The sequence below is a fragment of the Heptranchias perlo genome, chromosome 16, assembly GCF_035084215.1.
Source record: "Heptranchias perlo isolate sHepPer1 chromosome 16, sHepPer1.hap1, whole genome shotgun sequence".
In the NCBI taxonomy this organism is placed as follows: Eukaryota; Metazoa; Chordata; class Chondrichthyes; order Hexanchiformes; family Hexanchidae; genus Heptranchias; species Heptranchias perlo.
Window position 1 is genome coordinate 48,856,790 of NC_090340.1, and position 25,965 is coordinate 48,882,754.

At 39.8% G+C, this 25,965-nt stretch overlaps 1 protein-coding gene and 1 long non-coding RNA gene across 5 annotated transcripts in view; one reads left to right on the forward strand and one right to left on the reverse strand.

Moving 5' to 3' along the window:
- The window catches only part of cmip (c-Maf inducing protein), a 208,830-nt gene that overhangs the window by 86,001 nt on the left and 96,864 nt on the right, over positions 1-25,965 (forward strand). The gene's annotated exons all lie outside the window — the stretch shown is intronic.
- Positions 8,017-25,039, reverse strand: LOC137333355 (uncharacterized). Its single transcript, XR_010965873.1, has 3 exons — positions 24,933-25,039; positions 8,886-9,106; positions 8,017-8,076 (listed from the first exon to the last, which is right to left on the reverse strand). It is a non-coding gene; the product is annotated as an uncharacterized lncRNA (long non-coding RNA).

Consider the following 25,965-nt stretch of genomic DNA (forward strand, 5'->3'; position numbering starts at 1 on the left):
AACACTTGCTCCCGCAAAACAATTAACAGCACCACATTATAATGTCATCTGCCAAATATTAGGAGTGGCAATCAGGCATTTTGTTTCTCATGTGTGACTTATTTTAATTTTCACTCTTAATATACTATATATTGAGAGTAAAAAAGTTCTACATTTTTAAATGGGTTTGGAGTTTACTCTTGCTGATTGTAAATGTGTAATATTTTCCTGATGTTGACTGTTCTGAGTTCTAGCTTTGGTATTTTAAAATAGGTTTACCGTTGGAAGATTGTCATTTGCAGCAGATGTGTAGTCCTATCAGTGCCAATGACAGTCTTTAATATAAAGTAGGGGGGGGGGAATCTCTGGAATCCCAACATCATCTGAAACCAGTTGCTATTGGGTCACCACTTAAGACTGTGCAGAGCCAGTTTCAGTACCTTTTACCAACTAATCATGGATCTTCTGCCTTAAATAGGATTTAATTTAGAGTGGGAGCAAGAATTAAAAATAGGAGAGAGACAGGTGCAGTGATCAATACTGGGGACCCAACCTTAAATTTGAAAATGCCCGCACCTATGGATATTGCTTGCCCTCTTATATGGAATGTACCTGTAAGTGTCAGCTGTGGCTCAGTGGTAGTACTCTCGCCTCTGAGTCAGACAGTTGTAGATTCAAGTAACACCTCAGAGACTTGAGCACAAAATCTAGGCTGACACTTCAGTGCAGTACTGAGGGAGTGCTGCACTGTTGGAGGTGCCATCATTTGGATGAGACGTTAAACCAAGGGTCCGTCTGACCTCTCAGATGAATGTAAAAGATCTCATGGCACTATTTTGAAGAAGATCAGGGGAGTTTTCCCCGTTGTCCTGGCCAGTATTTATCCCTCAGCCAACATCACCGAAAAACAAATTATCTGGTCATTTATCTCATTGCTATTTGTGGGAACTGGCTGTGGCAAATTGGTGCCGTGTTTCCTACATTACAGCAGTGACTACACTTCAAAAGTACTTCATTGGTTGTAAAGTGCTTTGAGATGTCCTGAGATCGTGAAAATAGCTATATAAATGCAAGTATTTCTTTCTTTCTATGGGTAGGATAACTACATGTGATGGTATGCCAATTCTGGATGGGTAAAACCAAACCTGAATTAATCACATTATACAGGGTAGACAGTGGCTGATTAACTACTAATTGTACAGTGAGTAGCAGGAGATGTTGAATTATGCATTATGTGATTAGAAAAAAAACACTGGCATTGCATGCTGCTGTTAGTGCACATGGGTTCACCAACATACATGAACAGTGAAGAACTGGCTGAATTATCAAACTCTCTTCAAATGTGAAATATACTATTTCTACTGGTTATTACAACCTATTCTATCATACGAGCTTTTTTTGTGAACTTCAGAAATCAATGGAAAACTGTGTTTGCCATAAAAAGTACGAACAAAGTGTAAAGATTGTGAATAATGGATCACAAAATAAAGCATCAAAATAATATTGTCTTTCTGTTTGTACAGAAAAGGAAACATAATATTTATCTGAATGTCCAAGAAGACATGCACCAAAAATAGACCAAAATGGTAGATCCTAGTTTTCAAAGTGTCTGTTACACAGAGCTCTTGGGTTACTTTCCAAAGGGTGGCAGCAGGTCACTGCCTTTTGAACCACAAATTAACATCGAAAATGAATGTTGCAACTTGGTGCTAAGGATGAGTTAACTGTGTCCAATTTGAATTAGCCCATATCGAGTACTGATGCTTAAGGGATTCAAATTTGTAATGTTGAGAATGTTTTGTGGGAAATCCTACGTAAGTGAACTGAGGCAGTTGAGTGTAACATCAATGTATGGATGCCAAAATGAAGTATATCTTTTCCAGTCTGTCGACTAGAAAGATGTACCCCATTCTGATTTTACACCAAGTTTCTTTGGCTTGCCCTTCATTCTGATAAACGTTCCTGGCACAATCAATCAGAACCTTACAGACCCACCCCTTAACATATTTTATGTTGGTTTCCTTTGGCTTGGCAGTGAATTTGTCCATCTCTACTTCTACCCAATGCTTAATTAACTAGGCCGAATACTTAATTAACCAATCACAAAACTCTTAAAGACTTCTTATCTCCCTGCAGTTGTCCTGTGTGATCCAATGAATTTGCATAGAACAGGCCTCTTTCCAACCTATTCAATGTTCTGAACACAAATGTATATGTTTAACATTTAACCTTCCGAAGTGCCATTTGGGAAAGGAAAGCATTTTCAAACCAGATTAATTTGGCATAGAACTTTTTATTTGCAGCACAGTGGGAACGACATAGCTATCATTGCACAGGCCTTCATTATGAATTGGAGACGAATGTAATGTAGTCCATAAAGGCAGTATAAGGAAATTGGTGGGCCAGGTGTGTTGGTGTCAGCAATAAATTCCTATTATATACCTTACTGGTCTTTGCCAGCACCCAGTGAAGATCTTGCATCAAAATGTTTGCTAACCTTCTGGTATTCTTTACATAAGAGAGTTTTCAGAGTTCATTAAAGTCAGCTGTATATTTTGAAATAAAAGTGAGAGAATGTCAAAATTTTAGTCATATATTAACCTCGACATTGACATCATGTGCCATTGTTTAAGTTGCTGGACAGTTCAGCGTGTTGTACTTTATGGTTTATATAGCAGGACATGTCTGTATTAGATTCTTTAGAAATATAATGAAAGCTAAAATAATTATACAGAATTACACAAAAAAAAACTGGGAGAAAATTACATGGCAATAAATCAGATTGAGGGGGTCAGATGACATCATTTCAAATCTGAGGTGGGTTACACATTTAGCTCCTATCCAGGAATCATTTCTAAAAACTCTATACACTGCAATGTTTTGTCTAAAAAGGTTGAACGCACTCTTCATGTTATGGCTGAGGTAGTTCTGGCTGTCAGTTCTGTTAAAGGGGTACTGTCTTCATGAAAAAAGTATTTGGATAACCTTTTCTTGTCTGGTAAAGGAGAAGAGCTTTGGATCATATTCATCATAATGATGCATTTCAGCATGACTTACTTTATTGTGTGTCTGTAAATAAATTTTAAAAAAGCTTTGCCAAGCACTTTTTCCTGAAGACTATATGCCCCTTAACTGGTTTGTTTTTAAACAACAAACTGGTGGCTTTATTTTTGATGAATTGCATACTGAACCCAATGGCACAAAATCTACTGATCAATACAGTTACTCACTCACACACTTCTAACCATGCTACCAATCTCAACGGTCATGGATCATCCAATCTATTTATTCAGTGTATCTTATGCTAGTAGCCTCTATTACACTTTTAATCACACTGTCAGATCTGGACTGCCAGGCATTCACACACACTCCTTTTGCCTCTGGCATGAATAGAGGTTAAAGGATTGGCTATAGAGGATAGAGGATTTTCAAAATGGCAATCTGTAACTAGTGGGGTGCCGCAGGGCTCAGTGCTCGGGCCTCAGCTATTTACAATATATATCAATGACTTGGATGAAGGAACAGAGTGTCTTGTGGTCAAATTTGCTGATGATACAAAGATAGGTGGAAAAGCAAGTTGCGATGAGGACACAAAGTGTCTGCAAAGGGATATTGACAGGTTAAGTGAATGGGCAAAAATTTGGCAGATGGAATATAATATGGGAAAATGTGAAGTCATCCACTTTGGGAGGAAAAATAAAAAAGCAAAATATTATTTGAATGGAGAAATACTACAAAATGCTACGGTACAGAGAGATCTGGGTGTCCTCGTACATGAAACACAAAAAGTCAACATACAGGTGCAGCAGGTAATCTGGAAGGCAAATGGAACATTTGGCCTTTATTTCTAGGGGATGGAGTATAAACGCAGGGAAGTCATACTACAATTGTACAGGGTGCTGGTGAGACCACACCTGGAATACTGCGTACAGTTCTGGTGCCCTTATTTAAGGAAGGACATACTTGCATTGGAGGCAGTTCAGAGAAGGTTCACTAGGTTGATTCCGGGTATGGAAGGGTTGTCTTATGAGGAAAGGTTGAACAGGTTGGGTCTATACTCATTGGAGTTTAGAAGAATGAGAGGAGACCTTATTGAAACATACAAGATTCTGAAGGGACTCGATAGGGTAGATGCTGAGAGGATGTTACCCCTCATGGGGGAATCTAAAACTAGGGGTAATAGTTTTAGAATGAGGGGTTGCCCGTTTAAGACGGAAATGAGGAGGAATTTCTTCTCCCAGAGGGTCATGAATCTTTGGAATTCTTTACCCCAAAAAGCTGTGGAGGCTGAGTCATTGAATACATTCAAGGCTGAGTTAGACAAATTTTTGATCAGCAAGGGAGTCAAAGGATATGGGGAAAAGGCGGGAAAGTGGAGTTGAGGTAAAAATCAGATCAGCCATGATCTCATTGAATGTGGAGCAGGCTCGAGGGGCCGAATGGCCTACTCCTGCTCCTATCTCTTATGGTCTTATGGTCTCTAACTAAAAGGCCCTAAGGCCTAAGTTTTCTAATGCTTATGTTGCTAACGATAATGAACCAACATCCGTGGGGAATGCTCACTTCTCATGTGCAAAGGAAAGGAAAAAGAGGCAGAGACCTGTGATGCCTGATCTCCACACCCTTTACAATTGCTCAGGATTGATGGGACTTCTCTACCACCCTAAGGTGAGTGGAATGCCTGTGCATAAAATCGGTGCAGGCAAATGGCAGGTACGTAAATGAGAAGGGAGGGAGCATCTGTGGCCCTTCCACCTCATCTTGGTTTACCAGAACGTTAGGGATACCTGAAGAGGCTGTCGCTAGTCCTTGTGCCTGGCCTCCTTTTAGAATGGGGGAGTCTGAGAGGGATAGGGAAGAAGAGAATGAAAGCTCAAAAAAGTAAGTTTCTTTCACAGGGACGTTGGGGCTGGAGGCCCCATAGCCAGTGGCCATTACTGCTCCTGCAACTTGGCTTCCATTCCACCCTTGATTCTGGGTGCAGGCCCTACCCAGGAGGCAGGTCTACAAGGAGGACTTGTCAAGGCCATGCAAGTGACCTGAACCCACAAATCCAGGTGTGCTGCGTCTGACTAGTGCCCAGGCACAGGGGTAGAGAAATATCATGGACAAGATGGCTGATCCTTTAATATGTCCCCTAATATATCTCTTTCTTCTTGTAGTCTTCCAACCATGATACATCTCCTCCATTCTAGTCCCTTTCAGACATGTATTCTACTCAGTTGAGGATCCCCTATCTCTGATCTCACTTACTGCCCTGGATCTGTGGCTCCTTTGTAGTTTCTAGACATTTTCCTAACGATGCCAAACCTTTTGTTCATTGAAATGTTATTTGTGGTTGCAGAAAGGGAACAGGACTTGCAGAAATCAAATCTTGAAAATATTTTGTAAAAGGTTTGTGATGTATACCACGTTAAGGAGACAAAATGATCTTTGAATAAAGACAAAGTATTTGGTTGTGGAATGATTTAAGTGATTTTAACTGTTAAGTTATTCCTAGAATATTTAAACATTTTCAGAGCTTTATGAGTTGAACCATTCTTTTTTTAAATAGTTCAACAAATGTATACACTTCTAAAATTCTACAATTTGCAGAGCACAAAAGCTTGAATGTTGCCAAAACCAGCTTCAGTTTCCCATTTCTTTTGGCAGAATTCTCTGTGGGTCCAACCTCATTGACGCAAACAACATAAGTGTTTGGGAACTAAATGAACACCAGCTTTTTCTAGCTGAATAGTTCTCCTTTAACGGAGCCATAAATTTGACTCACTGCTGCTGTAATAGATCGTCAACAAATTCTCCGTTTCTGTTATAAACATTTCAAAAAAAGATGAGTGACAAATTATCCTGTTCATCAACTGCCCATCAATATGCCAAAAATCTTTTTGTAGGTACAAGATAGGATTTCAGCATTTAATTAGTGAAGGGGTACTGTTTTCCTCAAAATGAGTTAGTCAAATCACGAAAGAATCCTGTACATTGGTTTCAAATGCATCCAAGTGTCATTTGTCATCATCTTGAAGATATGCACCGTTAGACATTTTTTTCTTTCCCCGTCAGAAAAAAGGTTTGCCAAATGCATTTTCATGAAGACTGTGCCTCTTCAATGTGATCAAAAACATACAATAAACATTTATCTATCACTTGACTTTGTTAAACTGTAAATCACATTTTCATGGTGTGTTAAAAGAGTTAAAGGCTAGATTTTTTTTATTCGTTCATGGGATGTGGCAAGGCCAGCATTTATTGCCCATCCCTAATTGTCTTTGAGAAGGTGGTGGTGAGCCGCCTTTTTGAACCGCTGCAGTCCATGTGGTGAAGGTTCTCCCACAGTGCTGTTAGGAAGGGAGCTCCAGGATTTTGACACGGCGACGATGAAGGAACGGCGATATATTTCTAAGTCGGGATGGTGTGTGACTTGGAGGGGAACGTGCAGGTGGTGTTGTTCCCATGTGCCTGCTGCCCTTGTCCTTCTCGGTGGTAGAGGTCGTGGGTTTGGGAGGTGCTGTCAAAGAAGCCTTGGCGAGTTGCTGCAGTGCACCCTGTGGATGGTACACACTGCAGCCACAGTGTGCCGGTGGTGGAGGGGTGGTGGATGGGGTGCCAATCAAGTAGGCTGCTTTGTCCTGGATGTTGTTGGAGCTGCACTCATCCGGGCAAGTGGAGAGTATTCCATCACACTCCTGACTTGTGCCTTTTAGATGTTGGAAATGCATTGGAGAGTCAGGAGGTGAGTCACTCGCCGTAGAATACCCAGCATCTGACCTGCTCTTGTAGCCACAGTGTTTATGTGGCTGGTCCAGTTAAGTTTCTGGTCAATGGTGACCCCCAGGATGTTGATGGTGGGGGATTCAGCAATGGTAATGCTGTTGAATGTCAAGGAGAGGTGGTTATACTCTCTCTTGCTAGATTATATTACTGACCATTTACCTGCACTAACATCTTTAAATTGAAAATCCACTTGGAACAATGAACCATTGAGTCGTCTTTGTAGAGTCATGTTTGCATTTCCCATAGTTTGTATTACATTATATATGTAGTAGGGGAAGGATTATCCTTAAATTACCAACAGATAAAACTCCATTTTGTAAATTTCAAGTTCACATCTGGATTCCTTTACCAGCTTCAAGAATTATTTTACTTGTTACCCATCATTTGAGGTCAAACTGATTGGGGCGGGATTCTTTCAGAAACCACCAAGTAGATCTGAATTTGTTCCATTCTGACCCCAGATAACCAGATTTTAAATTAGCACATTTTACAAAACTGGGACATTGTAGTTTGAGTTGCAGGGCACACTTGGTTTCAAAAATAAGTCTAGCGTTGGCGGTACCATAGGGGAGAAGATGGATGAGAACTCAATAGGGACTGTTTAAAAATAAAAATGTATTTTTCCAATGAGTCTGCATACAGATCATTGAAATCAATGGTAGTCAGTGGATCTATTCCACAGAGTTCCATCCTCCTGCCTCTTGAGTAAAACAAAGTACATCCACTTTTTTGCATGTAATGGCAATTTTCTGGGCATCATGGATGGATCCTTCAACTACAGTACTGTGAAAAGAAAGGAGGAGTGGGGTAACTTTACACTGAAATTACTCTCCTCTTCCATCACCCCCCCCCCCCCCACCCTGTTTTGTAAATCTCGTTGCAGGGGTTTGATATCTTGTGTTTTAATGGAAACGCATTTGATATGAAATTGAAAGTTGGAAAATGACAACGTTGTGTCTTGGTAAATATGCATTTAAAAATTGTTTTGAGATGGCACAGAAAAGATGCATTAAAATGAGCCACTGAAGTGACCAAATATATTTTCAAGGAAATTCAACAAAGGCGATACATAATGGAGCATTTTTTTGAATTTAGACAAAAATAAGCATTCAAAGCTTCCAATGACACTCATATATTATCCGCAGTATAGCAAGTCATTAGTGTCTGAAGTTACACTATCTGTGTTCCATTATGTCCTCTCATGAATCTGCTCTGTTGCACTGTTTTCACACTGTTTCTGTTGTGTCCCCTCCATGTTCACTCCTGCAGCTGTGTGTACCTGTATGCTCCTGATTTCTTCTCAACACTCCAGAACAATTCATGACCCTAAAAGAAGGAAATATTTCAGCTTCCATTTTAGAAAGCAATGCCTGTGTAACTATTTAGATCAGTTTTTTTGTTTTAATACAGCATTTGCTTATTTTAATCTAAACAAAAATCATTATATGCGATTGGAAACCAAAGACCAAAAAACAGGGCTGTTTAATATAAAAAGCTGCTTTGGCATACAGCAGGGTCCTGAAGGAATCCCAAGAGCTTTATTACTGGAAAGTCTTTTCAACTCTGCAAATGCACACATGTTCAAATAATTAGAATTTGATTCCATCTACTGAGCATTCTTAAGTTTAAAAAGTACAGAACATCGAGAACCCGAGAAGATGCCATCATATGTACTGTTCCTGAAACATAGGAACAGGAGTAGGCCGTTCAGCCCTTTGAGCCTGTTCTGCCATTCAATTAAACCATGGCTGATCTGTATCCTAACTCCATTTACCTGCCTTGGTTCCATATCCCTTATCTAACTAAAATCTATCAATCTCAGCTTCGAAATTTTCAATTGACCTAGCCTCAACAGCTTTTTGGGGGAGACAGAGTTCCAGATTTTCACCACCCTTTGTGTGAAGAAGTGCTTCCTGACATCTCTGTTGAATGGCCTAGCTTTAATTTTAAGGTTATACCACCTTGTTTTGGACTCCCCCACCAGAGGAAATAGTTTCTATCTACTTTATCAGAAAGAAAGTATCTAGTTACCACTTTTAATAATTATTATGCTTTGTTATATTCCTTTAAAAAGGTTAAAACACATCGAATCCAAAATTTGATTTATCAGTTAAAGGATTCTTTCGGTTCTGTACCTGTGAACTTGTTAATGGGGCTGATAATGTTGGGTTGCTAATGTAGGGATGCAACATTTAGTTGCTGCCGTGTTACTGGCATCATCTCAGATCAAACACTGCATGGGTCAGAAGCAACGTCGAACTCCCCTCCATTACCCTGCCAACGGGCTGATTCCACAGTCTCAGGGTAGTGTCGTTCGTCTAGTGCAAAGATGCAGCTGTTCCCTAATGGCAGATAACTTCATTAAAAAAAAATAAGGTAGTTAGAAACAAGAATTACAATATTAGCAGTTCCACCACCAAAAATGCCTTGTTAAGCTATATAATTAAGAACCCCCATTTCAAATATCATTTTATTTTTAAGGAAGTCACTATTTTGTTCTGTAATTATTGTTGCAAAGAGTTTATGCAGTCTCTTAAGTCAAAGTTAGTTCAGAGGGATACCATTTCTGATCACTGTCTCGATACAAGCTAGTGACACAAGCTGGAAAGTGTGTCTGGGTCTGTGTGTGTTTGTGTGTCCATTGACACGATTTTGCTCAGCTGATATTCTTCAGATTGAATAGCCTCTTGACAGTGAATAAGTTGACACATGAAGAATGGCCACTTGGGCAAGTTACTGGAGAGTTACCAATAGCCCAGCATGAGGAGAGGGGAGTGGAAAAGATGGGGTAAGAATAATTATATCATGTATATGTTTTTGAGATATGTCTGTCACACTTCAACTTGTCAAAAGTATAAAAAGATAAACATTTGATGATATTTTGTTTTCTTTGCCTGGAGCTGAAAACTTACAAGCACCTTCTAATCTGCAAATGTCCCTCACCAAACACCAGTTAAACTGATTGACTTAAGGTTTTGTTTGCTTACCGAAATTAGACTTTGTGGCCTTAAAGCGACAGGACACTTTAAACACAGCTCGCCGTAGTAGCAGAATAATACATTGTGTGTTGCTAGATATAACGCTCCTATAATTGTAAAACAGCATATAATCTGATTTACTGTGAGAAACATTGCATAAGATCTTCTTTAATAAGAGATTTTGGCCACAATAAATGAATCCTCTACTGTCTAAATGTAATTTCCTGTTCGATGTAATTTTTTTAACCTGGTTTATTGGATGCCTTACGTTAAAAATTGAGGATCAAATAGAAACCAGAGGTTGCCCCTGGACTTTAAAGAGGTGGAAAGTATAAAGTGTGACACTTTGTGAAGTAAATTACATGCACTCTGAAACAATTGATGAAATGCAGCTTAGTACACTCAAATGGGCCATGGTGTGGCTCAGAGTTCCCTAGAATCTGTCGCTTTCAGAAACGTACTTGTGCACTCAGAACCATGACTCATTCTCAAGGTCAAATCCAGCAACACCTTTTGGCTTTGTGCTCTTTATGTTATGTTTGAAAAACAACTCCCAGTGCACACAACCTGCTCTGTCACATACTGTACACAATGCTGCCGCATAGTAAATTATAGATTTTACAAATGAGTGAATGTTATGAGAACATTTTTATATTGTGTTGACAAAAGGTGGGAGAGGGTGCAGTACTTTAGCCAAGCTTGTGTCATCTGGACAAACTAATCACTTCATAGCAACCACTGTTTATTAAATCTGGAGTGTTCATTACTCTGTGTCTTTTTATTGGCAGTATTGACACTGATATACTGTAGGATAAAGGTTAATTGCCCCGTCTTTAATTTCGGTAATAGTTCCCTCCCATGTTCTTGTTGCGTATACTTCAACTATATTTTATTGCAGTTATTAACTTAGGGATTGTGTCCTCGCTCTGAAATCAACTACCTGCAAGAGAAAAACTAACCTGGAATTGACATGGTTGTTTATAACTGGGAAAAAAGGGAGTACTGCTGCTTTAACTAACTGCATGTTTGTATGTTTTTTTTGTGGCCGTTAAAGAAAAAGGTTCCCCACAATACATGTAGCAAATGAGTTCCGCAGCACTGCATAGTAATGCATAGTAATGGTGTCCGCAGTGCAAATGGAGTTTCCTGCTTGGCTAGTATGGAGGGGATGGGTGTACTCTATACAGTGTAGCGGTGTGATATAGTTTAGTCAGGGACATATCTCAGCGTTCAGATGACAACATAAAGCTGGAATTATTTATTTCACCTGAACTTTTAGGATGCGTAATTGCCCGGAAACACTTCCTATCCATGTATTCATGTGATGATTTGAATAGTTTTATCATTAAATGAAACCACCTCTTGTATGGTCAACTAGAAGCCTCGCAGTCCTCAGCTGCAAAGTGTCACTATTAATGTCAAGGCTAATAGGGATTTATGACATTCTGCCTGTCAGCTCCTTCCATTCTCTGTCTTTCAGATAAATGTTCTACTGAAACATGGGGGATGAAATTCAAACTTCTGCGGGAGCACAAAACGTGCGCTGGCGGATCGACCACCCCTTATACACCCCGGCGGATTCTCCTCTCCGCAGCGGGGTGTATAACGGGCAGCAGATCTGCTTCCGCCTGCTTTGCGCCCTTGTCGAAATTGGATTTTGTGCCCACCCCCCACGGTGGCTTGGGTCTTTTTTTGTGTACAGTCAGACTTTTGTTTGGAATTTCAGACATGAGATTTTCTTGCGTTAACCTGCAGTGCACCTCAGATTTTTTTTAAATAATGTTTTTACTAAAATGGATAAAAGCTTACTTTATTCAAGATAATCTGAGCTGTTTAGGTAGGGAATGCCCCAGATTCGATCCCCTGACTGTAGTGAGTTAGTTAATCTAGAATTTCTGACTGCTATTCAGCGAAAAGTCTGTGTGTGTGGATCGGGCTGAGCTGTGATGTGATGCCCTACACGGCTGACCAGCCTACCAACACTCATTGCCTTGGCTCACATAATAAGTGGAGAAGAAAACAACAGGCTGGCAAAAAGGAATAATGTTTTTCTACATGAACATTCCAGATATCCATTTTAAAACAACAAGGAAGTGGAGGTGCTTTCCTGCTCGACCTTCTTTACCCAGCTGCCAGAGCTCTTGTCAGATCTGGGGGGCCATTTTATCTCCACCAGGATAGGAAACTGCTGTTGCTGTGATCAGTTGGAGGGCCCTTAATTATGACAAGCTTATGGCATGGATTTAAAAAATCTGAGGAATGGAAAATTCATCAAACTTAACTTTGAAAATTGCAACACAGTTAACCAACTGTGGAACTCAAGATTTAAAGGGTGAGTACTTTTCAAACATATCATTAAAAAGTACTGCAGCATTCACAAGATATAATTAGAAGCACTGTTGTAGCATGAGACATAGGAGGCAAGTAAGAAATTAGTGCTTCCTAAGTGTGTGGCTGTAATTATAGAGGATAACTGATACCTCAAAGGGAATTACTAGACTGTAATCCGGAGTCTAAGGGTTCAGATGACATCTCAAATGTGAGTAATTTATGGGCTTTGTCTGAATCCATCAATTGGGTTCTGGGCGCCTCATTGAGGTATCGATTATCATTTAGAATATATATAGAATATTTTCTTTCTTTTTTGAGGCTTTATTGTTGCTGATTATGGGATCTTGCTGTGTGTACAATGGCTGCTACATTTACCTACCTAACCTCAGTCACTGCACTCCAAAGTCATTGATTTTATATGAAGCACTTTTGGGATGTTTCTGAGAGACATTGAAGGTAAATGTGGTGCAGCACTATATAGCACTGAGTGTATTACTCAATCTAGTAATCAATGTATGACTTAGGACTTGAAGGTATGTTATTTCATGTGATATATCCTGCAACATTCCAGATTAATCTAAACAGTTGGTTACAGGAACTTCACTGTCTTGTGCAGCTTATAGTATAAGAAGGTTTGCCTTATAAGCACGTAGTCACTATATGAAACACTACTGAGCAGTGGTGTCAGCTGTTGCTCAGTGGTAGCACACTTGCCTACTGAGTCAGATAGTTGTGGGTTCAAGTCGCACTTCAGAGACTTGAGCACAAATTCTAGGCTGACATTCCAGTGCAGCATTGAGGGAGTGCTGCACTGTCAGATAGGTGTTGTCCTGTAGATGAGACATTAAACTGAGGCCTTGTCTGCCCTCTCAGGTGGACGTAAAGAGCTGGGGAGTTCTCACTGGTGTCCTGGCCAATATTTATCTCTCAACCAACATCACACAAACAGATTATCTGGTCATTATCACATTGCTGTTTGTGGGACCTTGCTGTGTGCAAATTGGCTGCTGTGTTTCCTACCTTACAACAGTGACTACACTTCAAACGTACTTAATTGGCTGTGAAACGCTTTGGGACGTCCTGTGGTCATGAAAAGCATTATGTAAATGCAAGTCTTTCTTTTAGGAAGGAAATATTCTAATCAAACCTTTTATCAGCTAAAATTTTATAGGCAAACATGCAGTGCTAGAACTTCAAAAATTCATTCATTCTAATGATATAAATTCCCTTTATACAAAGTATAAAGGAATTTGCTGTCCACCACATTTAATGGCAAAGACTGTGAAAAATGGTTGCATATACATAAAATGTCTGCTTTGATGTCATCAAAGATTTTGACGGTAGACAATCCGACAGAGGACAGTTGTTTGTCATGAGCCAGCCTAACATGTGAGTGCATGAGAAAGGGTTTCTCGTCACATTTGTTGAAGATTTTAAGGTCATTGGAAGGAATTGTCAGAGGAATGAAAGCAGGTGACAAATGGAACTGACCAGGGTTTTCTTGTTCCTTCGTTTAAGGACTAAACGATTTTCAAATAAAATTGGGTTCTGTATTTAATCAGGCTGGACAACTCCCTGACATTGGCAGGTGTCTAATTTGTTTGGTTGCCTTCACCCAACGCAGGATTGTGGTCTCGTACATATGTACACTGATCTGGTAATTCCCAGCATTTCTCTTTCCGGATGACTGTCTTAGTATTGTGATATATTGTACCTAGGCACTGTGCCCCATAATTGCAATTTTTTTTCATCTTAATGATTATTGCCATCAGACGTTCATGAGGGATTAACAAAGGCTTACTTTGAGAAGAGATATAATTGAATATCCAACAATACTGGCTTTTTAACATATGATACTTTTTATCAACCCCATGCTCAGTATGGAATGGAGTCTCCAGTAGCTGACCTGTTTGTGATGCTGGGAGTTGGCCCACGCAATAGATTTGCTGCTAAAATCCTCCCTTGGCCTCAACAAGCCTGCCAAAGATGCTGGAGAAAGCACTTTTTTTGTCGTAACTCGGCAAAGTATATGATTATATGATGACATTTTTCTGACAAAAAGCTCTATTATGGAAATGTTAGGACTGGTGTCACCAAAGTGTTGAAAGTTAATCATTACTAGGGCAGCTAGGTGGTCTCTGCATGTAAAATACTTGATTTCATCTGGCAGAGATTGGAGGGAGTTTCCGTTCCTGGATGCTTTGGCTGAGATAACACTTTGTTAGTATCATTAGCGCCCTTGACATACCAGAGAAGAGACACAATATCCTGGCAATGCCTCTTTCTCTTTCTAGCTGAATTTCAGCATATACTTGACTGGTATATTAGGTGCAGTAGTATAGTTGGACAAAATTGAAAGAATATTTATGTAGAAATTGTACTTTTTGCGAGCCAGCTACAAGTACTTTTTAAAGCCTGTATATGCATACTGTTGCAACGTGGATAAGAGTGTGTGAACAGCAGCTTAAACTGAAACCTGTAGAAAGTTAGTGCCATTTATTAAGGTTGCAATTACACTGCAGCTAGTTCAGGTTCTAGCCAAGCAGTATTACCCTGTTTACATTGCTGGGATCCTGCCTGGCTGGAACTTGTAACTGTCCTGCCCTGTTTTAAGAGGTGCTTAGATACAAGGTTGCATGCAGCTCTTCCCCGCACCCCCCCCCCCCACCACCACCAGTTAGAAATTTCAATATTTAGAGAATGAGTAGGGGAGAATCCCTACCCTCTAAACATTTAAATTTAGGATAAGTTATAATGAAAAAGTTCCTTGGATTCCATCAGTACTTTGTAAACCAGGTTTGACATTTTACTGGAATCACCCTCCATGTGGCAACCAGAATCTGACTGCTTTGTTCTAGAGTCAGTTTGAATCACAAGACAATTATGGATGAGGAAAGGCCATTTGTTCCCTTTTAGTTTATCCATCTAGAGAGAGATCCTAACATTTCCCTCCCGACGCTGTTAAAGTTACCTCCTCTGTGTGAAGTATTTCCTGATACCTGTCCTAAAATTAACTTTTACTAGATAAACCCATGTTTCTTAGTCCAACTTCTTCAGTTTAATTTAAAGTTAATATTCTGGGATAACTTTTTCTATGCCCTTAACAATCTTATATACCTCTATAAGACCATCTCTCAGAAGCCTCCACTGTAAGCTGAAAAGCCCAAGATTTTACAGTCTGTCCTCATAACTCAGACCCCTGTTATTGGACATCAACTTAGTAGCTCATCCAGCGCTTCAATGCTCTCTTATTTCTTAGTGATCAGAAGTCTGGGCTCTGGATTTACACTGCAAGTTCAGTATCAGTACAAAGTGGATACCACTTCGCACTGATGCTAAACCTGTGGTATAAATGCACCCTAACGGAATGAATATGAGTGATTCTGTTAAACCACTGGTGGAAGGTTCTGGTGTACTGTGGGCATCCCTGAAACCATACTGCAGTATGTCAGTGCCTTCAGGAGAGAAAACTGGGAGGGAAAATAAAAAAACCTGCCTGCCCTATATTTGACCTAGATTATCTGCTGTTGATACAGCAGACAAAAAAGTGGAGGAGATGTTTGATTTTCAGCATTGACATCAGGCAGTGCATTCATCAAAGAAACTTCACTGACAAGAATTGAATAATTGAATCCCGGAATCTCAGCAATGCCTTGAAATGAATTCTTCGAAAGCGATAATTTGCTCATATATTTCTTATTCCTGTGAACTCTGCTGCTTGGTGAAAAACAATGTGAGTCATTCCCAAAGAATGAAGTACTTTAAGTAGATTGAGGCTCAGCTCAGTTGTAGATGGTAACATCTTAACTCACTTAAATGGTTTGGAAAATACGGGAACTCATAACAAAGGGATTTGTGCCCTGAGATTTCAGTCTCTGCAGTGTGCTGTTCATTTATCAGATTCCACCGCACTGAGACTTTTTTTCAACTGTGTCGGAGTGGACCAGGATCTTTTTACAGGAACACATTATAATCACTTACTAATTATAACATCTATAATTTGTTTAAAAAACCTTGCATCTGCTCACATCTCCATTATAAATTCCTATGTGCATATTTATAATGGTGACAGACTATGTAAACTTGTCATGCTGTAATTACACCCTTCTGCCTGTGGTGGTGCTGTAGCACCTCCCACCTCTTCAACATGTACTGCAGAAAACCTCCTATGCTATGGCAAACTCTACTTTCCCTCCCAAATTGCTGCAAGTGTTGCTTTTTAAACAATAAATGATATTTTTATATAATACTTTGATTTTTAAGGATAGAATGCAGCACATTAAAATGGGGACTTAATTACATCTGTGTGTCCTTCATTTTTTAACTCTGCTTCCTTCTGAACACTACACTTAGTTTTGACTCCCATATGTAACGCCATGGTAGATCAGTATATTAAATTTCTTATTTAAGCCTATGTGCTCCATTGAAAACTGCTATGTAAACATTTACTATGCAGATTCCCATGTTCAAATGTCCATCCTTATGTTTACCTGCTACACTACTGGGTGGAGCTCTAATAGGAGCTTCAATGCTAATTTTACAACTTGCCTGTCACGGTTCTCTGTCAAATGTCACGTGGTGCTACATTATCTTTTTCCCACATGTCATTCAAAATGTTTTTAGATTTTAAAAAATTTCATCCATCATTTTCTTTCTTGGTAAAGTTAAGGGTGAGGCGAGTGACAGTAGAACAAGGGAGAAGGAGGATACAAGAGTTGAGTGGATTGTTCAAGAGGGAGGAGGTAAGGGTAGTGATGGTAATGAGGGAATAGTGGGAAGCTGAATGGGTAGGGCATGCGATAGGAGTCATAGCTGCAGGCCACATTTTCCTCACCATCTTTAGTGGGAAAGGCAGGTTGCAGCATCTGGCTCCATCCCAGACCCACCACCCACCACCTCCCATCTGAAAGAAAGGAAGAAAAGAAAAATAGGAAAATAACGTAACCCCCATCCAAACAAAAAGCTTATTTTCTCCTGTTCATCATTTATTCTCTCCTTGCTTATTAATCATGTGAAAGTTAGTTTCTTTTTTTCTTTCCCAGCCTTTCTTCTTTACTTCCGTTGATTTACAATTAGTTCATTTCCTTCCTTCTTTGAGCCATATCACTGAACTTCCTACACATTTCCACATCTGTCTGACCTGGTTGCCATTGTTACGTGTTCTCCATTTCATTTCCTCATTTGCTGCTGATGCTCAATCTACATCATAGACCTCACACAAAGTGCATCACATGACCTCAGTGGAACACTTATCAGCTGCCTTGAAAAAAATTGATATTCCCTCAGGGATGAAACATTTTCATACATGCAACAAAAAAATCTTGATAAAAATAAATTATAGTCTAAGTAATGTTACCACAGTTATGCAACTCATGGATCAATGTGAGTGCCTCTCAGCCACTCCATTGTATCACCACCATCTCAGGGCAGCTAGGGATGGTCAATAAATGCCGGCTTTGCCAGTGATGCGCACATCCCAAGAATTAATAAAAATCGACATAACATATCCATAAGCTTGTTATTGTTTCTTACATATCAGTTTCACTAATTCTATAAATGTTGGGCCAGAAATTGCTCCCAAAATAATGGAGGAGCTCAACAGTGCTCTCAGGTTTTAGTGATGAATTGTAGGAGCAAGTTCCCTCGTTTGCACATGCCCAATAAAACACGGAAATCGTGAACCTGATCCTAATGGTTCGCCCATGATATGACAGCTTCGAATTAAAGGGACATCACACGCTGCAATCAGAGAAATCATTGAAAAAACGCAAACTTACTTATCTGCCCAGCAGCCTTTGGTCATTAAAAACATTTTTTTTTAAATTAAAATTTTCTTCTTACTTTTCCCTTCTGTCTCTTTAATTTAATTCAATTATTTCTTTGGCTTTTTATAAAAAAAAATTATTTTTTTTATTTACAATGACATCCAGAATATTAACTTTAAATGAATGAAGTCCGCTTGCCTGCTTGAGCAATGCAGCCTGAATCTGTGGGTGTGACTTCTCTTCCTGATAGATTTTGTGGGTGTGTCTTCTCACAGACATTTCCAGCCACACTGCAATTCGCGCTGCGCAGAGTCTGGGTTGATAGCGCACATTTTGCTTAAAGTTCGAATTCAAGCAATTCAATGCCACAGACCCCGCAGTAAGTATTTTCATTAATTAAATTCGCAGGAGCTGCGGTGAGCATTGCCTCACCACTTTGCGCGATTTCTGGCCTGTTATATCACACCAGGGCAGTTTGGTGCCCTATGTATTTAATGCAGCTTGACAAGAACTAAAACCAGCTGAAACAGACACTTTAGCCCACTAAATAAATCAGTCAGCAGTCCAAGTTATTTTGCAAGAGTTTTTGACTGGCTATTTCGGACAGTCTCTCAGAAGAAAAACAGTAATGCAGAGGGGTTAACAGATATGTTTCAGCACTCCTGCACTTTTATAGCTGAGTAATAAAGTTGGCAAAGAATCTGCTGTTGGTCACCATGACGTTAGGCTTAACCTGCTGCCATTACTTTGCAGGATTATCCATTGGTGATTGCACTTCAAAAGTAAGGCATTGGTTGTGAAATGCCTTGGGCTCTCCTGAGGACATAAAAAGGTGCTATATAAATGCAAGTTTTTTTTATCTTAAGTAATGTTTTGGGAAATCTGTCTTGGGGGAAATCTGGAAAAGGATGATCTGCGTAATTACAGATCACGTTTGGACCTGATCATATCAACTTCAGCCAAAGTTGACATACATGTGGAAATATGGAAAATAATATTATCACAGCAGTTTTATCCTTTTCATAAAGTATATTACACACATACATAAATATAGCATAAAAGTACAAGAGAGGTCTAGTAATCTAAGAACTAGCAACCCAAGTTTGGTATTTTAAAACTTAAAGGGACACTGTCACAACTTTGGGATGTTTTAATGCAGACTGAATTCTTGGAACCATCAAGAACAAACTGCTTTGAAAACAAGTTCAACACATTGGACTACAGCACATGCCATATCAGCTGCAGTGTGAACACTTGCAATGTGTTTTATATATAACCAAAATCTTGCTAAAAGTAAACAATTTGTCGCAGCAGATATGATTGGTGATGAAATGACCGCATCACGTAATCAGTCAGGTGTGGTAACAATGGTCCTTTTAGTGCCTATTCTCAGCGCCGAAATGTCTGATTCTAAGCTTTGATCCATTCATAGTCTCTGTTCTCAGCCTGTGATCATACTTTCTTTGCCCAGTTCTCACTTGCTGTGGCTTCAAATACAAATGCTTAAAAGGCATCCTTGCAGTATCATAAGAAGTCCCGGTGGGGGGCAGCGCTCAAACAGAGACCTGGAACTTCCGTGCGCAGCTGCTTCAATTGAGGCTTGTTGGAAAAAGAAATGCCTCCCAATATCAATAGCTAGAAGGGAGGGGAATCCGGCTCTGCGTATTCATTTGTAAGTGGAGGCACAATGAGACGCAGCTTATGAGATCCACGGTCTGGATCGCTGGTGCTGCTGGAACTCTGGGGGATCAGGTCCTTTTATATGAAGGAGTGTTGTTGATAGCAGGAGTCCTGGGCGTCTGCTGTTGACAGCACTCTTCATTATAAAAGTGCTCACAGAAGTGGGTCTTCAGTATCTTTTGAACTGCACAATCACAAAACAGCTATAGGCATAATCAGAACAGCAATATCATTCTAGTACAGAGGTGTGATATTTAAGAAAAAATTCGAGGCACAAAAATAATTTATTATTTGACGGTCTTGGGAATAATTTTCTACATCTTTCAAACATAGATCAGTCACAAATTTTACAAAGTGTGTAGGGTGATGCTGTGCCAAGAGATGGAGTGAGAAAAGGAGAGGGGACCGTGTGACTGAGCTTAAACTTCCATTGATTTCTGAATGATTTCAAAAGGATTTTGTTTATAGTTAGTGCAACATTGTTTTTTTTATTGAATTTCAAAATAAATAGAACATGTTGGCTTTAATCAACAGAGACCAGTAATCTGCTTCTCTCTCAGCACAGTTTATTGGCTTGTTTTTCTCAGTATAAAAATGGGCCTTGACTCAGCGTCCCACCCGCAAATTAAATAACGTTATCCTGAATGTGATGGCGTTTTACAGACCATTCACATCCCGTTTGCTCTTTCATGTATGCAATTAGTCCTGCTTTACTGTGTAATTTCAGTGAATTGAGTTCAAAGGTCTTGGTGCAGTTTAGTGTGGAAGAGTAGAAGGCAGTGGCAATAATCCCTAACATGAGTTGTTCATGTTTCCTGCTTAAAGGGCCCTGTTTTGTCATGGTAATGTGCCTTTGGAATCATTTTACCCCATTAAGGTACAGAAAGGGCAAAATGATGTGCCTGGCAAGTGTGCTATTGCATCAGTGACTCCCCTTGATGGTAAAAAAATGAATTTTGAATTTTTCTGAAGTCCAAACCATCTCCTGAAAGCTCACATTGCAGCTGTATACAATCTTCAGCAGTGTGAGCCTGCCCTGGAGGCCAACATAAGGCACTGTAACTGGGATTCCCAACCCTCCCCGGAATGACTGGGAGTTTCCCGGAATTGGGGGTTCCTCCCCTGAGTGCTGCCTCTAGCAGCCCGGGAGATCAATGATTTAAATTTCCCGCAGAGCCATGACCGCGTGGAATCCAGTCAAGAGGAGGCTGGAGAATCGGCAACGGAGAAAACTCAACTACAGGGGACCCAACCATTATAAGGTAAATGCAATAACATTTGTAGAAGTCATGTGACCAAATATCATGTGATCAGATGTCACATGGTCAGAATGCCACATGATCAAGCCTCCAGGAATGCCTCCAACCAGAGTTGGCAACCCTAACTGTAGCTGAGGAACCTTGGGGCTGTGTGCACCTATTCCAGGAACTCAATTTGCCCAAAACACCCTCATTAAACATAAGTGTTGTTCTCGTTTGTCTTCTATCTTTTTAAAAAAATGGAGGAGATTTCTAGCAGCAGGATGTTTACCATCCAGTCGTGAGCTGTGAAGGTTAGGTCACCAAGTTAATATTTTCGACATTCCACAGGCTGCTCCCAGTGATGTCAAATAGTAATATCATCAACTTCAACCATTTCACAATAAACCTCTTTTATGGGGGAGGGTGAAGGGCGAGTTTGAAATGGATCCAAGGGATTAGGTGGAGCTGGGCTGGGGAAAGCAAATGTAATACAGTAGCGGTCTTTAATATAGCATTTGTTATGGAATGTTTTCGGACAGTGTTGTATGTAACAGAGCTTGGAGCATATTTTGTGATATAATGCACATTATTTAGAGCTTCTTGCAAAAGAATCCTCAGTTTTTGTGTTTATTCCATAACATTTACCCCAGCCACAAATGTTCCATACACCCTGCCCACATCCTTTGAAAAACACTTTGCTTAGAGAAGGTTGAATAATTGTTCATTTACCATATGTTGTTATGTATATTATTACACACATGCATAGTGTATTAAAGAAATCCAGCAAACAGAACTATGAAGCATGATTAATGTAGCCATCTACCCCATCAAATCTGTCTATCATTAGGCCGGCTTAGTTTTTGTTAAGTTAATAGGTGATAAAATAAGGACTGGCTTGAAATCTTGTCTTGTTAATGCAAAGTGAAGGTTTGGTGCTTATTTTGATTTTTCTCACTCATCTATAACCTACTTACTGCGCTCATAGTGGGACCAGACACAGCTGTTAATATGGTGTTACAACAGTGGCAGTAATTAGCTGCTTTTATGTTGGTTAAATGACGTTCTGGTGCTGCTGGCTCCTGACACGTGGTTCTATTACAAGCAGCACAGACCCAGTGTAAATTGTCTGTATTTGATAAGGCCGGCAGGACCCTTTTTTTATATACCATTGTCTTCCTGGCAGCTTGTCTTGGTGAATCTGGCAAGTTTACTTTCAAATTGCCACCAACTGGGCAAGTCCCGTGCACCGTTTACCAAATGGCAGTAGAGCAAAGTAAAAGTGGCTATTGGATCTCTACACGTGAAGGTCTGTTTATAAAAGAATAAACCTGTTTATACCACCTAGCAGGATACTGGGCAAAGGTTTCAGTAGCCACTGAATTTCCACTATTCCCCTAAATTTTCCAATTATCCAGCACTATATGAAAAAAATTCAGAGAGAAGGAAGGGCATTAGCATACTCTGAGTATGAGTGAGCATAATCAGGATCCTTGGGAACTAGGTAGCACAGTAAATGACACACTGCATACAGTGTGTTAGATACCAGCCTTTCACCTCTCAGATCTGGGTTCATATCCAGGCCACACTGATGGGATGCAAATCTTCTTTGTCTGTAGGCTGTAAGGGTCTTGCCTGAAGTATGTTTAGACAGTCTCAGTCTGGTTCCTACTGGGCATGGATCTGCAGCACAAAACTGTCCCTGATTCAGCACTAAATGGCAATCTTGCTAAGAGAGTCTGCAGGATGGCTGGTGTGAGAACTAGAAAGAAAGTCACGCTGGTGCAGTAGGGGTTGCTTTTCTGAGGTTGGGACTGAGGCACATTGTTTAAGCAGAATAGAGGGAGCTTTACTCTGCTTCTATCTGTGCTTTACCTGACTTGGGAATGCTTGATGCTGGCGCTGTGTGCCTGGAATGGGAAGAGTTCCATTCCCCAGCACTAACATCCCTCAGCTTGATGAGCACAATTTTTAAAAAAAACAAGATCCTTGATGAATCAAGCCCCTATATAGGCAGCTGTGCATCACGTTTGTGTGAGTTGTTAATAATCTCATCTCAGCTTTGATAGTAAGCAGTATTTGCAGTCTTCAGTCTTTTCATATTTTGCTCATAAGAGTACAGAGATGCAGCTACAGTCCTGAAAGGGTTAAAGTGCTACCCTTAGTAGGTGGTTGCTGTCTGCTCTAAATATGAGTTGCTTGTCTTGTTATCAAATTACTACTTACTTCCTGCCACCAGGTTTATATTTGCTTACACAGAACTGTGTTGAGAATTCTATTTAAAAAAACATAGCAGAGTAAATACTCTATCTAACTAACTCTCTCGTACTTTAATCCTCACTCAAGTTGAAAAAGTAACTGGATTTGTCAAACAAGCACTATTTTCATGTCTAATATGGCAATGGCTAAGATATTGTTCGGTTATTTGTGTCAAGGATGAACAAGAAGCTCATGAGCATTTTTCCCGAAAAAATACATAAAAGTGAAATATTTCTAATTTTAAAAAAAGGACTGGTCATTTACCACGGAATGCACTTTTTATTGTTGTTGTTCCTGTTTTGTTTCATTTGATATTTTGGTGTTATCTGGAGGGGGCCATTTGCTACATAAACATTTCATAGAATATTGGAAGTAGGAGCTGGATCTCTGGTTAACTTCATTTCATGAAGAGGCCCTATCCTGTCAGCTCATGTCAACATGCATTTGTTTATTGGTTTCTCTTGCGCAGCTATACTATTCCTCTGGAAAGAAATGTTCTTTTAAGAAAAAGCTGCAACTTTTGGACATTGGAACTTGTTAAGGGCACTGCCTTCACGAGAAAGTATTTGGTAAACATTCTTTTTGTTTGATGAGCAATAAGATCTTTTTATTATGATGATGGCACAGTTAAGTGACACAGTCATGAGCTTTAACTCACTGCATTGTTTGATTATTTACAAACATTTTTCCATGATGACACTGCCTCTTTAACTATTTCCAATGTCAAAAAGTTACAGGGTAGATTTTTGTCTTCGCCAACTGGTGGTAATCTGGCTGAGTGGATCGGCTGCCCTTTATAGAACCCACTCAATTTTCATTTCTGCTCTGCTTGATTAGCACTCAGGCAGTGAAGATGAAACTCTACCTCATAGTCTCTTTTTTTGAAACATTTTTTTTCTCAACACTTCCAATTGCTCCACAAGTCTAGAGATTAAAGGACGTTTTTTGATTGGTCGCACGTACACGCAGGGAATTTAACTCTCGTTTTCTACATTGTCAGTAAGGCACCTGCTTCACGACACTGCCAACTTGGAAAACATGGGTGTGCAAAGGGATATTATTGTGTCACCTATAATATCTGCCCAGTAATATTTTACACTTGTTGCATTACCTTACACCTTACAGTAGTTGTGACTTTCAACTACTCTTTTTAGTACTGTAGTCCACCATGTTGTGCTGTTTAATGAGCTTTTATGATCCAGTTTCAATCTATTTCCTGTATATTTGTGCGCTGGGGAAGAACTGGCCTCTTGGAATTTTACAAATACAGAGTTCATTTCCTCCCTGGAACAGAAGGCTATGTAGCAGAATTAAAGCTGCTTTTGTCTGTTTGACAAAAGTGTCTGGCCAACCTTTTGTGAGAAGCATGTAGTCCATACAATAGTGTAATTCCTGTCAAAATGTGTCGTTGCTTCACAAAAACGGAGTCATTTTATACATCAGACCTCAAAAATTGCAATAGCAGTGTCTCAGTAGACGTATACTGTCTCTGCCCTTCCCACACAGTGCCCTACAAATTAAACATGTCGTAGCAAATGGGAGCAGGATGATGTAAAATGTACAACAAACATATTTTTGTTGTGATCCAAATTTCCCAAAACTTTCGCCCACTGTGCCTGGTAACATGACATTGAGCTGCGTTCTGAGAACAGCTATTTTAGGCTGAGCTCAGCTTGCTTTCAAAACTTCCCAATACATTAACAACACACCATAGTATCTGCAGTTGATGTACTCTTGCTTATCACTCAAGTAGTGGATAAGCGTGTGGCATACAGGCATAGAATTACAGATGATTGAGGCTCATCCAATGGTGAGGTGAGTAAACGAAATACTTGGTGTGGCAATAATAAGTCATAGAGTAAAAAGGACCCAGTTTTGACACCCAGCTGATGTCAGGCAGTCATGGGCTATAAAAGAGAAAAAAAATTAACCTGGACTCCTCTTCTTGGGTATCATCTGGTGACTCCTGCTGGAATGCTCTCTTGTGTGGACATTGAGTGAAGACAGGATTGAGCTGACTAGTTGAATAGCCTGCTCGCTGTCTGGATTCACATTTGGTCACTTGGATAAAGTTCTCCAGGGATGTCAATGGCTGTGGAAACATAACCATCATGAGTGAGAACCTGCATGAGAGAAAACTAACAAGTAAGGTTAATTAATGACGGGTTGCCCATTAGTTACAAGCAGAAATTATATTGAGCAGTTTTAATAATATCATAAACTGTGAGAACAAAGCTTGCTCTGTTCCTGAATGCCATTGGAATCAGGGGATTGAATTAAACTCAATTCCAATTGTCATATCATTTTGAAGTCCATATCAGGTGTGTCCATGTTTTTGGTTTTGTGCACTATTAAGGTACATAACATTGAGCTTCACAGGCCACATACAAAGCTTAAATGAATGTTTCCATTAATTTACATACACCAAGCTGTGGATACCAATAGATCGTGACATTCTGATTTTAGCATTTGTCACCAATGAGGCAACAGGATTAAGATGAGCCTCTTTCGAACCTCTAGGTCTACAACATTCAACCAGGATAAACCAACAGATAACAAATATGAGAACAATGGAGTCTAGTCTTCTTGGGCCAGATTACCAGAGCTTGTGCTTCATAGTTTGGACACCCCTGATGTATCCATATGATTTTATGTTTTAATTGTTCCATGATATACTGGACATGGTAGAGCTGGCATGATGTGACAGAGTATATTAATGGTTGCTGAAGCCTCCAGCATGTTATGGAAAACCTGGATAGCTAATTGAATTCTCCTAAATTTTTCCTCCAAAAAACACCAGTGTCAAATCGGAAACATCTCTCCTTGTCACGGTCCCCTCTAACTTCACTCTACTTTTATGTCACCTAAGATGGTTTTTTGGTGGTTATCCTGTAAGCCCTTTCATGGCAGGCTAATTGTGGTGATTGTTAACTGGAGAACTGTTTAATTTTTTCCTCCAATCTG